A 16,985-nucleotide genomic window follows, 5' to 3' on the forward strand; every position below is an offset into this window, starting at 1 on the left:
AAAATGTAATTCTGGTATTTTATGTGCCTCCTGAAATGCAAAAGACCCTTGTAGACCCCCCCCCCTCCCAGAATGCCTGATAGCAGCATCAGTGAATTCTATACCGTCTCCTTTATCTGTGGTTTTAGAGAAAGCATTGACACCTTTGGTCAAAAAGACTACATCTTTCCTTTTGGACACGTCACATTTTTTTTAAATGTAATAAGAGAATTGCAAATAGTCCCAAAGGACAGCTGGCTAGTAACAATTGATGTGGTGAGCCCCTATACCTCCATAGATCACAATGGAGGTATGGACACGGTATCTAACCTATTACAAACTAGTGATTACACCAGTGCACAACAGGAGTTTTTGATGAAACTGTGGCAGATAGTATTGTTTGAGAACAATTTTCTGTTTAGGGGTGTATTTTACTTGCAGAAATGGGGGACCGCGATGGGTTCGAACGTGGTCCCGCTCTACAAAAATATATTTATGTAATCATTTGAAGAAACCGTGTCTACAATAATACACACTTCCGGGCACATTAATTGATATGGAAAATATTTACTGGCAACATTTTCCGCATATGGAACCTTCTTTGAACAACTAAATATGGCTTGCGCTGGTTTGAAATTCACCATAAGTCGACCATACCGAACAGGATACCTTTTCTTGCCATTACCATTTCACTTTCATCAATATCACCACTCCATTTCTCAGTTAAAATACCCGTTTCTGGAACAGGTGAAAAGACAGAGAAGAGGTGGTGATATGAAAAACCATCTGCTGCGAAGAGAGGCTTATTGGATACATACACTAAGTACATTACAGCCCAGGGAACTTAAAAGAGGATATGAGATTGCACATTTGATGTAAAGTGATATTTATTTTATTTTGTTATGTACTTCTTTTCAGGCAGCTTCCTCCAGGTAACATACTCTGGATATATGGATCCATTAAAACTTTCCTTGGTTCCTCTGCCTCAGATGACAGGGTGAACTCGGTTGTTCCGAAGTCGTTTCATCTGTGGTGGAGAAAGGAAAGAAGAATTTAGGGCCAGTGAAATACAGAGTCTTATGCAAGGAGGAGGGGGGGGGGGGCTATAATTTAAGATTTGGCATCTATCGATCTATCTATCTAATAATTCTGTCTATCCATCCTTCTATCCTCTCATTTATGAATCCAAACATTCATTCATCCTCTCATCCATGCATCTATCCATCCATCCAACCAACCAACCTTTGATCCATCCACCTATTAATCTTCCCATTCAAATATCCATGCATCAATCCATCCATACATCCAACCAAGCAGAAACCAATCATCCATCCGTCCATATATCCGTTAATCTATCATCCAATGATTCACCCAGCCAATCATCCATCCATTTACCTTGTTCCAATAACAGCAACCTTCAGATAATGTCCCTGCGCTCCTTGACTCCTCTCCTTGTGTCTCAGAGGACACAAGGTAAATACGGGCACGCCGAGGTAGTTTGTTCTGTGGTGGAAAACAGAATTTAGTATCAGTGAAATACAGGGAAATATGCAAGGGGGGCTATATCTATCTATATATCATCTATCTATTATCTATATATCTATCAATCTATCTATCAATCTACCTATAAATCTATCTAATTTCTATCTATCTGTCGATCCGTCCTCCAACCATCCATTCATTCACACACCCAACCAACCATCAATCCATCCACCCATCAATCTTTCCATCCAACTATCTATCCATACATCCAACCAAGCAAAATCCAACCAACCAAGATCCACCCATCCATCAATCCAATTATCTACCATCCAATGATCTATCTATCCATCCAACCAACCGTCCTCAAATTCATCCATTCATATCATACTTCCATTTACCTTTCGGCATGCAAGGGAATGGGGGGGGGGGGCCTACACGGTTAGAACAGCCCCTTTGCCTATGTAGGAGTTAGCTTTACTCAGGAAAAGTCAATATCTTTACTACCCCTTCATTTAAAGATAGGGCAGAGCATGCTAGAATCACTCTGCCTGATTATAGTGAGAACTGTGTGGCCATACAGTTACAGCTGCACAGTCCTCTCTATCCCCTCTATGCTCTTATCTCTATCAACAGTGCAGGAGGAATCAGGGAATGAGAGGAAAATGCCCCCTTCATGTTACCACCATACAGCACTCTGACAAGCCTGAGCGACCCAGACAGATCAGAATAACAGATTTTAAAGGTTGACATAAAGGTGGGAATTTCAACCATCTTATTTAATTGTATAAGTCTATCTATCAATCCTACCATCTGTCCAACCATCCAACCATCTACTCCTCCACTCATTATACCAATTAACCATCCACCCATCTAATCATATACCCATTTACCTTTATTCGTAGAACGGATCATGTCCTCACTTTCCCTAATTCCTCTGCCTCAGACGACAGGGTGTATACGGTTGCTCCGCAGTAGTGTGATCTGTGGTAGAGAAAGGAAAGCAGAATTTAGGGCCAGTGAAATACAGGACTTATGCAAGGGGGGGGGGGATATCATTTAAGATTTGGTATCTATCTATCTATCTATCTATCTATCTATCTATCTATCTAATTATTCTGTCTATCTATCCTTCTATCCTTCTCTGATTTATGAATCCAAACATTCATTCATCCTCTCATCCATACATCCACCCAACCAACCGACCTTCGATCCATTCACCTATTAATCTTTCTAATCAAATATCCATCAATCCATCCTTCCATCCACCCTTTCATCCATACATCCAGCCAAGCAAATATCAACTATCCATCCATCTATCATCCATGAATTAATTTATTTACCATCCAATGATCCATCCAACCAGCCATCCATCCTCCCATTCACCCATCCAATCATGCATCCATTTACCTTGTTCCTAGAATGGCAGCATTTGGTTGACGTCTCGCCTCTTCCTGACTCCTCTGCCTCAGAGGACAGAGGGTGAACACGGTTATGCCGCAGTGGTAGTTTGATCTGTGGTATAGAGAGGAAAACAGAATTTAGGGGAAGTGAAATACAGGGACTTATGCAAGGGATAGGCTACATGGGTAAAACATCCCCCATGACTATGTAGGGGCAAGCTTCACAGACTCTCAGAGCTCCCCTTAAAGGCAGAAAAAACAACTCTCTTTGCCTATCTAGGAGCTTCACTAAGGAAAAATCGCACAGACTCCCTGAGCCCCTCTCATTAAAGACTGGATAGAGCGCTCCATTACATGTCCATAGCTCCATATACTGGTAAGAACTCATTAAAAGCATTTACTGGGAGCTGTAAAATGCCAATAATTACCACCTAAATAATTTAGAAAAGCACCGCCAGCCTTAAAAGAAATCATAGACACGTTGATTTTTTTTTCACGTACACAGGAAAAAAGTCGCCGATTGTTATGGACTGTCTAGAAATTTCTGGACGGTTGACAACCCCGATCCCTTCTCTATACTTCTCTCTATAATGAGTACAGGAAGGATACATCTACCCTCCTACCAATCCCCCATTCATCCAACCAACCATATATTCATCAATTCGTCCATCCACCCATCAGTCTTTATATCAAAATATATATGCATCAATCCATCCATACATCCAACCGAGCAGAAACCAATCATCCATCCGTCCATATATCCTTTTATCTATCATTCGATTCTCCACTCACCAATCATCCATCCATTTACCTTGGTCCAACAAAAGCAGCCTTCAAATAATGTCCCAGATCTCCTTGACTCCTCAACTTGTGTCTCAGAGGACACAAGGTAAATATGGGCACGCCGAGGTAGTTTGTTCTGTGGTGGAAAACAGAATTTAGTGTCAGTGAAATACAGGGACATATGCAAGGGGGGCTATATCTATCTATCTATCTATCTATCTATCTATCTATCTATCTATCTAATATATATCTGTTTATCTGTCCTCCATCCATTTATCCACACACCCAACTAGCCATCAATCCATCCACCCATTCATATTTTCCAATTATCCATCTATACATCCAATTAAGCAAAATCTAACCAACCAACATCCACCTATCCATCAATCTATCCATCCATCCAACCAACCATCCTCCAATTTATTTATTCATATCATACATCCATGTACCTTTTGGCGGCATTCAAACGAGATCTTGGCTTGCCCTAACTCCTCTACCTCGATGAACGGAGGTTGAAACTGGGCGCGCCGATTTAGTTTGTTCTGTAGTGGAAAAAAGAAACAGAATTTAGGGTCAATGAAATACAATGATGCATGCAAGGGGGAGTGTTACATGGTTAAAAGAGCCCCTTTGCCTATGTAGGAGTTAGCTTTACTCAGGAAAAGTCAATATCTTTACCACTCCTTCATTTAAAGATAGGACAGAGCATGCCTGAATCACTCTGCCTGATCATAGTGAGAACTGTGTGACCATACAGTTACAGCTGCACAGTCCTCTCTATCCCCTCTCTGCTCTCATATCTATCGGTGCAGGAGGAATCAAGAGGGTTCAGCAAAGATAGCGGTAAAACCTAAAGTTTATGGGTCCCTAGGAGGTTTAGGTCACAGGAGGGGGTGATATGACCCTGGAAAAGGACGGGGGGGGGGGGGGGGGGGGGGTTGGTGACAAGTAGGGGGCTGTGCGACTTTCTTCTAGGTGATCTATCTGGTATTTTGTATGTGTTAGGGTTAGAGTTAGGGTTGTTCTGGTGGTGGGCATGGATGCTAGGGGTAGTTTGGAAGCAGGACCGGATTCACCTAGGAGCCCATACATTCTAGGCTCAACTCAAAACAATGTTGGAGCCGACACAGGTAAGTGACCACTGGACCCAGATATGTAACATTAAGAGGACTTGTCGCTATGTCTTCGGGTCCTGGACTCCACAGGGTTTAGTATGGACATATAAATGAGTGATCTGCAGTCAGTAGGAGCAGAACCATTCATGTATTACTGCACTTAATAGGACCTGGAGGTGACACGTTCCCTTGGTTTTCCACTGTCCTCCACTGGGAAGCATGCTACACAACCAAAGTTTCTAACATTAAAGAGGCATTCCCATCTCGGACACTGGGGACACTCACTTATACTTAGAATGGCCACACTCCATATATTCCTGGGCTATTTTCAGATGTTCTATTGAAATGAATGGGAAGTGCACCGCACAAGCCCGGCTACCGCTCCATTCACGTCTAGGGGGCTGACGGAAATAGCCCACCCATTCGTACCTTTAGCGATATGCCCCCAATGTCCGAGTTGGAAATACCCCTTTAACCCCTTCTTTGCAAAAGACTACAATGGATACTGCCTTTCAATACCCTAAACCACCAGGTATTAGGAAAGGTTATCAATATCCGACCTCTGGGGGGCCAACTTCCTTACCGATCAGCAGTTTAAAAAAGTCGCAGCCACATTCATCGTTCACATGGCCATGGCACAACACAGTCCTATTAAGTGACTGGATCTGGGCTGCAATACCAAGCACAACCAACTGTGTAATAGATGGCGCTGGGTAAACTGAGAGGACGAAACAGCCTCCTGAAGCAACTGATCTGTAGGATGTCAGTGTTCAAATATTGATGACCTATCCAGAGGATTGGCCGTCAATATAATTTTTTTTTTAATTTTACTCACATATTCCCACAGCACGTTGTAGACATTTTCAGCACTTTTTGTCCCCATTGGAGCTCGCAATCTAAGTTCCCTATCAGGAAACCCACACAAACACGGGGAGAACATATAAACTCCATGCAGATGTTTTCCTTGGTCAGATTTGCACCCAGGGCCCCGGCGTTGCTAGGAACCAGCGCTGTCCTCTGCTAGCACCGGGCTCCTGGCTTTGTCTGCAACCAGAGAATCTCTAGTTGTCATAAAACTACAACTCCCAGCATCCTCCAATTGTTGGAGAGCACCGCTGGTAATAATCCAGAGTAATTCTAATCAATCAGTAAATAAAATACAGTTACAAGGAATCTGTCCAAAAAAATGTAAAAAATTTGCAAAACCCACTATCTGCTCCTATACAAGCCCCAGAGCATTATGGGTAAAATCAGGCTCCAAGAGCGATGACATCACGGTTAGAACTCTGGTAAATGGAGAATGGCTGTTACTATGGTAACCAGGTGACAGACGGTGGAGGAAAACTGAACTGTGGAAATCAAACAAACAGACTTTATGTTTTCTTATCTTTTTACCCTTTTTGACTCCTCTTACACTTTGCAGATGGTAAATTTGGGAGAAATAGGCCCCAGAACAGAGCAGGACCGCCCATTTAGCCCCGCCCATTTTAGCCCAGCACAGCCTGAATATGCAGAGACTGTCTCTGCAAATTCAGGACTGCGGGTCACTATGCTCTGGGTGCAGGGAGAGGGGTCTGGGGGCAAATACAACATCTGGAAATCGTATTCCTGTCCCTGGAAACACAGTTCTGTGGACAATCTACAATCATCCTAAATTTTCTCCTCGCTCTACATTACAATACAGGACTGTAATAATCTCTGGAAATCTCAGCAGTAATAATATAATAATCCTAATACCATTAAATAAAATCTACTTACAAGAAATCTGTCCATATGACTTCAGCAAAAAAACAACAGCAAACTCTCCAAACTCCACTCTCCTTCTCTCCTATACAACCCTCGGAGCATTCTGGGTGACACCCCTTTATATAGCAGTGATGATATCACAGTAGTGTTTATGACATCATAGAACAGGGTTTCTATGGTGACCAGGTGCTTCTATGGGCGGGGCTTAAGAACACCTGCCAGTTTCTTATATGTTATTACCATCTGGAACCACACACATGAATATCTAATAAAATAGTGATGCTTTATTGAGGTGGAAATGGCAATAGCGCTCAGTAAAGAGCCAGGGGCGTGATCAGGAACTGACACATGACACAGGCTCTCTGTAAGATCAGTTATTGACCACAATCAGGCATCATTATCACTTCCCAGTGCTTGCACAACAAGTACCAGCAATCCCAGCCAGCCATATTTGATTCCCTATACCCTGAAAAGCTATCAACTCACTTCTTTATTACACTTTGAAGGGTTAACTTGCACTGTGATTTATGCCGTTGTTTACTCTTATACTGTTTCACATTGTTGAACTGCATTTATATGTTTATTGTAATACCGTATGTCCTGTTCATTTGCACTGCACTGTGGAAAGGCTTACTGCACAGTCAGCTAATAGCGAGAGACTTTATGACATGGAAAAAAATGACACACTAACCTTCTGACAGGTTTAGCGCTGTTGTTTATGTCTGAAGGCTTGTTTATGTCTGCTTAATCATTCCCATAGACTTGCATTAAGGCTCTATACTAATCTATCACAGACAGAAACTGCAACAATGTTTCTGTTTAGGGCTCATGCACACGAACGCATGGGCTCTGTGCATGTATTGTGGACCGCAAACAGTGGGTCCGCAATATATGGGCACTGGCCGTGTGCAATCTGTCCTGCGGATGCGGACCCATTGACTTGAATGGGTCCGCGATCTGCCAGATACGGCAAAAGATAGGACATTCAAGTCAATGGGTCCGCGTCAGCAGGACAGAGTGCACACGGCCAGTGCCCATGAATTGCGGACTGCTATTTATGGTCCAGAGCACGGGCATAGAGCTCTTATGTTCATGTGCACGAGTCCTTATGCTGTGCTTCTTTACTTCACCCCTCCCTCTAGAAGGTTCTGATTAAGCTAGAAACTGTATAGAAGGAGAGAAGCCATTAGTGGTCTGTAGATAGGGAACAGTGTTTAGCAGAAGAGACTCTGCCAGACTGCATGAGTGACTAAAAGTAGGCGCTGAGACAGGAATACTCTGCCACAGATCCTGGATCACCAGTTTTGTGACCATGGAGGCAGCCGGACGACTGAGCCACAGACCCTGGGCATCCAGCGTTTGGCCATGGAACCATCCCTCTGAGCACGATAGGGACAGCTAGCTCAGGCATTTCCTCAGCACAGAACCTTCTGCTGCCAGAGAGTGCCTCACCTGTATTGTTTTGCGCTTGAGTTCCTCCAAAAAAGAAGCACACTGGTTTACTGCAGGCCCTGACTCTTTGGACTTTTTGACCCTAGCCTGTTCTGACTTCTGCCTAAATCTCTGTACTGACCTGCTTGTCCTGACCTTGGCCTGTCCCTCACTACAGTTATGCCTGATGCATTGGTCCTCTGCACCGGTGTCTTTTGACATGGTCAACAGTCAACATTCAACCAAACAGAGATTACTCCAAGAGCTAGCGGCTAGGTGGTTCCCCTGCAGCGAAGTTCAGATCCCTGTGTAGGGTTTAAAGGGTGAATACTAGGGGGGACACTAAGATTATGCCTTAGAAATAGGCCCAAACAAATTTGTTTTAGTGGCACACCAGATCCACAGACACTTCGTAATATGGAGATCCCATGGCTATGTGCTTCATTTTATAAATATACTTACGATGAATGCGGCTGAAACATCTGAGCTCAATATTCAGGAGGGAGGTCCTACTTTTGGCCATATAGTGTATATTATAGCATCTCCTAGAAGCAATGCTCATAGGGTAAAATACTTTTCATGGAGCATTTATTTATTTTATGCACTTATATAGTGCTGACATATTCCACAGCACTTTACAGACATTAGCATCAAGTTGTCCCCAGTGGGGGTCACAATCTAAGTTCCCTATCAGTATATAAACACTGGGAGAACATACAAACTCCATGCAGATGTTGTTCTTGGTCCGATTCGAATCTAGGACCCCAGCACTGCAAGCAGGGCTGGGACAAGGTCCACCACCAACAGAGGCTGAGCTGCCCAAGTGCGCCCCCCCCCCCCCCCGCCATTTAGATATGTATGTTTGTTATTAATCAGACATCCACCCCACCCCAGCCCGGCAGGCGCTGCAGCAGCGACGTGGTCAGTGGCCTGCGTGCCGCCCAGAGGCTGGAGAGCTGGCCTGTGCCCTGAGGTGTCGGCCCTGCCTATAACCATGTGTATGCTACATACAATAATGCAAATAAGTCAATGTGGTCACACACCGCACACCTACCCCCCAGTGGTAACATAGATGGCAATCCGATAAATGCAGATTACCATATAGTAACACAATCAAAGGCAGAGCAGGAATGCTGTGTGTAAGCAATAGATCATACTGAATTAACAAAGTAACAATGCATGAAACAAAAACATGGTATGCCGGAACCCAATGTCTGTGACCAGAGCTGCACCTCCACGCGCGTTTCGCCGAGAAAGGCTGTGTCAGGAGGTAAAGATAACAAACAGTGTCCATCTTTAAATAGTGTGGTCCACAGCTGGCACTTGATTAGCGCATACGCCCAGTGATGCGGAGCGTGACTTCACAGAGGCGCGCCACCCACTCCCAGGAACCAGGTGAGGCCCGCCCAGCACGTCACATGACCGGGCAGGGAGGAGGGAGCCGCACCTACTGCGTGCAGCCACTCCCCCCTCCTGTCCGATCACATGACATGGGGGCGTGCGTCAGCCGGCTCACAAGGGACAGGTATAGGAGCGCCACCGCAATGCCCCCCCCCCGCAGCGCACCAGTGCGATGCGCTATTGCCAGGTGGAGATAGCGACTGATCAGTACAACAGATCGCGATGTTTATCAGGATGTATTTTTATATTTTAATTTAGATTGTAATTTTGAATCAGGGATCCGGCATACCCATGCAGCAATAAATGGACAACATAATGACAGGATACATCTCAGATACAATTTATATTCCAATCCGATGCATATAGGATCGGAATCCCTATGTAACCCCCATGTTTACAAATCTCTAAAGCTGGAACAATCATACACATATATAAAGTATGAAAAAGAACTACAGTAGAAATAATGGCCAAAACGTTAGCCCACTCTGCCATATCATAATGGGGGCATATAGGTGACCTATCTCATAAATAAAGAGCTACCGTATTTTTCACTTTATAAGACGCACACTTTTTTCCCCCAAAAAGTGGGGGGAAAATGGCCGTGCGTCTTATAAAGCGAATACTTCGCTGGCCGCTATGCTGCACAGCGTGGCCATCGAAGTATCAGTGACAGTGTGGAGGGAGAAGGCAGGGCCCGGTGCAGTGACTCTACTCTAATACACCGGGCCCCGCAACTGTTAAACATTCAATCTGATAGTATATGCTCTGTACGGCTCTTACTATAGTACCGTAAGTATAGCGCAGACCGGCATCTCCCTCGGTCATGCGCCGCTTGCCGCACCTCCTTCCTCATGCGCCGTCTGCTCCAGCTCCCTCTGTCATGCGCCGCCTGCCCCAGCTCCCTCTGTCATGCGCCGCCTGCCTGTTCATTCATAAAGTGAGATAAGCAGGCAGGCGGCGCATGAGGAGGGAGCTGGGGCAGGCGGCGCATGACAGAGGGAGCTGGAGCAGACGGCGCATGACAGAGGGAGCTGCGGCAGGTGGCGCATGACCGATGGAGATGCCGGTCTGCGCTATACTTACGGTACTATAGTAAGAGCCGTACAGAGCATATACTATCAGATTGAATTTTTAACAGTTGCGGGGCCCGGTGTATTAGAGTAGAGTCACTGCACTGGGCCCCGCCTCCTCCCTCCACACTGATGCATCTGATGGGGGATCTGTAGATGACACTTATGGGGATCTGTGGATGACATAAGTGTCATCCACAGAGCCCCATAAGTGTCATGCACAGATCCCCCCTCAATGTAATGCACAGATCCCCCCTCTGTCATTCACAGATCCCCCCATCAGTGTCATCCAGAGATCCCCCATCAGTGTCATCCACAGATCCCCATCAGTGTCATCCACAGATCCCCCATCAGTGTCATCCACAGATCCCCCATAACAGTGCATCATCCACAGATCCCCCATAACAGTGCGTCATCCACAGATCCCCCCATAACAGTGTCATCCACAGATCCCCATAACAGTGCGTCATCCACAGATCCCCCATAACAGTGCGTCATCCACAGATCCCCACATAACAGTGCGTCATCCACAGATCCCCATAACAGTGCGTCATCCACAGATCCCCCCATAACAGTGCGTCATCCACAGATCCCCCCATAACAGTGTCATCCACAGATCCCCATAACAGTGTCATCCACAGATCCTCATAACAGTGCGTCATCCACAGATCCCCCCATAACAGTGCGTCATCCACAGATCCCCATAACAGTGCGTCATCCACAGATACCCCCATAACAGTGCGTCATCCACAGATCCCCCATAACAGTGCGTCATCCACAGATCCCCCCATAACAGTGCGTCATCCACAGATCCCCCCATAACAGTGCGTCATCCACAGATCCCCATAACAGTGCGTCATCCACAGATCCCCCCATAACAGTGCGTCATCCACAGACCCCTCATAACAGTGTCATCCACAGACCACCATTAGTTCAAAAGCTACCAAAAGCACACCTTTTGGTTCAAAATATTTTTTTCTTATTTTCCTCCTCAAAAACCTAGGTGCGTCTTATCATCAGGTGTGTCTTATAAAGCGAAAAATACGGTAACACTATGAATCTTATAGAAAAATATACAGTGATATGATACCATATAACATGATAGTGGTATAATGATACACAAGAAAATAATAATATAATAGTAAAATAATGTGACCAAATAATCAAAAACTGTGAGGATGAGGCGCCGTCAGAGACATATCAATGTAAATAACGGTCCCACATCGTCACTTACTAAGGCCCTGTGTAAACAGAGCAATTCATATAATCAATAATTCATAATAAGTGCATAGAAATGTGAACAAAATATTAAATATTAAAGAAAGTGACACACATGAATAAATATACTGTACAAGTGACAATAATATCGCAAAAATTAATAAGGTGACTAAGATAGATGCTAGAGTAAAGTGCATAGTGCAAAGTAGCCCTGAGATAGTAACCACAGAGTTAATGTATACTGCACGCATAATTCATGCCAATAACCTAGCCCCCTAACATGGTGGCCAAAATCCTAACAATTAGGGGTTATAAGGGATAAAAATCAGCTGCCACAAATATCCTCCCACTCCATAGTGAGGGTGTTGGGGTTTTGATAGATGTCCATTGCTCAATAGAGAGATGTTCAGCTCTAGGGCCGAAACACGCAGTCGCAGCAATCAGATGTACTATGAAATACAAATAATAACAATAAGTATACAGGGAGTGCAGAATTATTAGCAAGTTGTATTTTTGAGGATTAATTTTATTATTGAACAACAACCATGTTCTCAATGAACCTAAAAAACTCATTAATATCAAAGCTGAATATTTTTGGAAGTAGTTTTTAGTTTGTTTTTAGTTTTAGCTATTTTAGGGGGATATCTGTGTGTGCAGGTGACTATTACTGTGCATAATTATTAGGCAACTTAACAAAAAACTAATATTTACCCATTTCAATTATTTATTTTTACCAGTGAAACCAATATAACATCTCAACATTCACAAATATACATTTCTGACATTCAAAAACAAAACAAAAACAAATCAGTGACCAATATAGCCACCTTTCTTTGCAAGGACACTCAAAAGCCTGTCATCCATGGATTCTGTCAGTGTTTTGATCTGTTCACCATCAACATTGTGTGCAGCAGCAACCACAGCCTCCCAGACACTGTTCAGAGAGGTGTACTGTTTTCCCTCCTTGTAAATCTCACATTTGATGATGGACCACAGGTTCTCAATGGGGTTCAGATCAGGTGAACAAGGAGGCCATGTCATTAGATTTTCTTCTTTTATACCCTTTCTTGCCAGCCACGTTGTGGAGTACTTGGACGCGTGTGATGGAGCATTGTCCTGCATGAAAATCATGTTTTTCTTGAAGGATGCAGACTTCTTCCTGTACCACTGCTTGAAGAAGGTGTCTTCCAGAAACTGGCAGTAGGACTGGGAGTTGAGCTTGACTCCATCCTCAACCCGAAAAGGCCCCACAAGCTCATCTTTGATGATACCAGCCCAAAGCAGTACTCCACCTCCACCTTGCTGGCGTCTGAGTCGGACTGGAGCTCTCTGCCCTTTACCAATCCAGCCACGGGCCCATCCATCTGGCCCATCAAGACTCACTCTCATTTCATCAGTCCATAAAACCTTAGAAAAATCAGTCTTGAGATATTTCTTGGCCCAGTCTTGACGTTTCAGCTTGTGTGTTTTGTTCAGTGGTGGTCGTCTTTCAGCCTTTCTTACCTTGGCCATGTCTCTGAGTATTGCACACCTTGTGCTTTTGGGCACTCCAGTGATGTTGCAGCTCTGAAATATGGCCAAACTGGTGGCAAGTGGCATCTTGGCAGCTGCACACTTGACTTTTCTCAGTTCATGGGCAGTTATTTTGCGCCTTGGTTTTTCCACACGCTTCTTGCGACCCTGTTGACTATTTTGAATGAAACGCTTGATTGTTCGATGATCACGCTTCAGAAGCTTTGCAATTTTAAGAGTGCTGCATCCCTCTGCAAGATATCTCACTATTTTTGACTTTTCTGAGCCTGTCAAGTCCTTCTTTTGACCCATTTTGCCAAAGGAAAGGAAGTTGCCTAATAATTATGCACACCTAATATAGGGGGTTGATGTCATTAGACCACACCCCTTCTCATTACAGAGATGCACATCACCTAATATGCTTAATTGGTAGTAGGCTTTCGAGCCTATACAGCTTGGATTAAGACAACATGCATAAAGAGGATGATGTGGTCAAAATACTCATTTGCCTAATAATTCTGCACGCAGTGTATAAAAGGACAACTAACAATAAAGGTTAAAAAGCACTATTTATAGAAAAGACTTGAAGCTAACTGTCTCATTGAGACCTTTAGGGATCTCACTCTTCAGTAGAGCAATCCATTTGGTCTCCAGTTGCAGGAGGCGTTTCTTAATATCACCTCCACGGCAGCCCATGGAAACCCTGTCAATACCCATACACTGTAGCCCTCGTGGATCACCATTATGTTTGTCCCTAAAGTGCAGGGCTATAGGTTGAAATTGGGTCAGTTCATCGTGTGCAGTGGTAGCTGCCTGGCGGATCTTGCTTGCATGTTCGAATACCCTGACGCGCAGCTCCCTAGTGGTCATCCCAACATACAGGAGATTACAAGGGCAGGTGATCAGATATATCAAAGATGCAGTCCTGCATGTGATATGATGTACAATGTGATAATCTCGTCGGCCCTCGGAATCCCTGAATGTGGAGGACCGAACCATATATCGACATGCCTGGCAGTTATTGCACGGGTAGGAACCCCATTTGGGCCCCTTACTCCCAAAAATATAAGATGGCGATGGTGATACATAGTGACTGCTGGTGAGCATATCACCCAGGTTTTTGGAATGTCGCCATGGAACCTGGGGATATACTTGAAGTGTAGCCCGCAGGTGATTGTCTGATAGCAAGATAGGCCAGTGTTTGGTAAGTATTTCCCGTATTTTACGCCATTGCATGTTGAATGGTGTAATGAATCAACAGCTGGTATTGTTGATCTTTTTTCTATTGCTGGTCAAGAGGGCATCCCTATTGGTAAGTTTGACACGTGCATACCCCTTCTTGATGTCATGTTGATTGTATGCCCTATTGCAAAACCTACTGGAGAGCTCGCCAGACTGCACCTCAAAGTTAGCGTCACTGGAGCAAACACGTCGGAGACACAAAAATTGCCCCACCGGGATGGCCCTGATCGTCTGTGCGTAGTGTGCAGACTTAGCATGCAGGAGGGTATTGGTGGAAGTGGGCTTCCTGTAGAGATCCGTGGAGACCCGACCGTCACTCTCCCTACTGATGAGAATGTCCAGGAACTCAATCCTGTCCCGGCTGTAGTGCCATGTCAGTCTGATGTTGAGGTTGTTGTTATTGAGCCGCTGGAGGAAGGCCAGAAGCCGGCTCTCCGTGCCCTGCCAGATGAAAAGTACATCGTCGATATACTGCGACCACGAGACCAACGAGCCATAATCCGGAAGGTACTGGACTATCTCTCTCTCCCACAGTCCGAGAAACAAATTGGTGTAGGAGGGTGCACAAGTCGCCCCCATCGCTGTTCCCCAGAACTGTAGAAAGAGTCGGTCCTTAAATGTAAAATAATTGTGTCTCAAAATAAAGTCCAAAAGTTCAATCACAAACACAATAATGTCCGGATCTAAATTTGCCATATGCATAAAATACTGGCAGGCCCTGGTCCCGTGGTCGTGGCATATCGACGTGTAGAGGGCCTCCACATCGCACGTGACCAGCCAAATGTCTCCCTCCAGCGACATGCCATTACATTTCCTCAATACATCAGAAGTATCCCTGAAATAGGACGGTAGGGTCTCCCCGCATCCCCTCAGATAGAAGTCCACAAATCGACTGACTCGTTCACAAAGACTCCCCACCCCGGACACAATAGGGCGCCCGGGGGGGGGGGGGGGGGGGTTTGTAACTGCTTGTGAACTTTGGGCAATAGGTACAGAGTAGGTGTCACCGGATGGTCAACCACCAAACCTAGATGAAGGCAGGCAGCAGCTGGATTATTCTTAAATCCCATAAAGGTGTTGTACCTTTAGCATAACCCTGCAAGGTGAGCAGCCCTACTGAGTATAACTCCTGGGGCCACTCTTTTTTAGTTCTCTATACAAAGGAGTTGTCCTATGGAGTGATGTTTCTTTTTATCTGTATAATATAGAATGTATATGCGCTAAGCCCCTAAGGAACCGATGCAGAGCATGGGAGTGGTAGTGGCCTTAATGAGATGTGTCATGGTGTACTTCCTAAGGCCGGCGCTGGGGTTCGGTGTAGTGAAAATGTGATATGAAGGAATCAGGCAGATGTGAAAGAAAAATGTTTTTCTTTACTGAGTGCAAAGGATGAGTTACAGTACATCCAGTACAAGGTGCAATGTCTTTATTCTCAGATGATGAGATATGGTAGCAGGCTTGATGGCAGACAATAGAATTCTAGAGTAGTCCTTCTCTCTCTCCTGATTTCCCTTTGCTAAAAGCAATAATCTTTCACTTGTGGCTATAGGTGTCCACTTGTGAAATGCAGGCTTTTGCATGTGCCTGTCCTGAACTGGGTGTCTTAACTTTTTATCCCTTCACCTGCAGCGGAGTCTTTATAGCTGTAGGGATGATCACTCTGCTGTCTGTAAATGGTGTAGGTTGCAGATCTTCACTGGCCTGGGACTTGGCAGCCTCCCTGGAGTAGTGGTCCTCACAGTAGAACTGTATCTTTAGTCACTAAGCCCTTGGAGCAAGAGCAAATGGATGTGCTCCCTCACTCTGGGCTTGCTAAGCTAACTCTCCCTAGCACTCTCTAGAGCTCCTCCTCCTGGCATGAAGCAGGACCAGCCCACTCCCACCAAGAGGGAAGGAATTGAATGATAAGTTCCATTCCTAATGCCAACCATAACCGATAATCATTCTAAAACATATGGCAGCTACAATAAATATAATATGACATTTCAATATATAATAAACAATTGCAGATATATTTTCTGGGTTATTATACATGACTTGTCGAACTACAGTATTTTTAAGTAGTGTTGTGTGTCCATTTAGATGGGGCAATCATCACATGATCCATCACCATGGTAAAAGATCATGTGACGTACCATGTGATGACCGGAGTGACGTCATCAAAGGTCCTGTTCCTGTATTTAATGCTCACCACAGGTCCTATTCAACAAAGGAGACAGAAGGAGATGCCGGGCTACGCGATCAAGTGGACTAAGGTGAGTTAAATTATTATTTTTTAACCCCTCCAGCACTGTTTTACTATGCATTCTGTATTCAGAATGCTATTATTTTCCCTTATAACCATGTTATAAGGGAAAATAATAATGATCGGGTCTCCATCCCGATCGTCTCCTAGCAACCGTGCGTGAAAATCGCAACGCATCCGCACTTGCTTGCGGATGCTTGCGATTTTCACGCAACCCCATTCATTTCTATGGGGCCTGCGTTACGTGAAAAACGCACAAAGAGGAGCATGCTGCGATTTTCACACAACGCACAAGTGATGCGTGAAAATCACCGCTCATGTGAACAGCCCCATAGAAATGAATGGGTCAGTATTCAGTGCG

The sequence above is a fragment of the Bufo bufo genome, chromosome 5, assembly GCF_905171765.1.
Source record: "Bufo bufo chromosome 5, aBufBuf1.1, whole genome shotgun sequence".
NCBI classification, from domain to species: domain Eukaryota; kingdom Metazoa; phylum Chordata; class Amphibia; order Anura; family Bufonidae; genus Bufo; species Bufo bufo.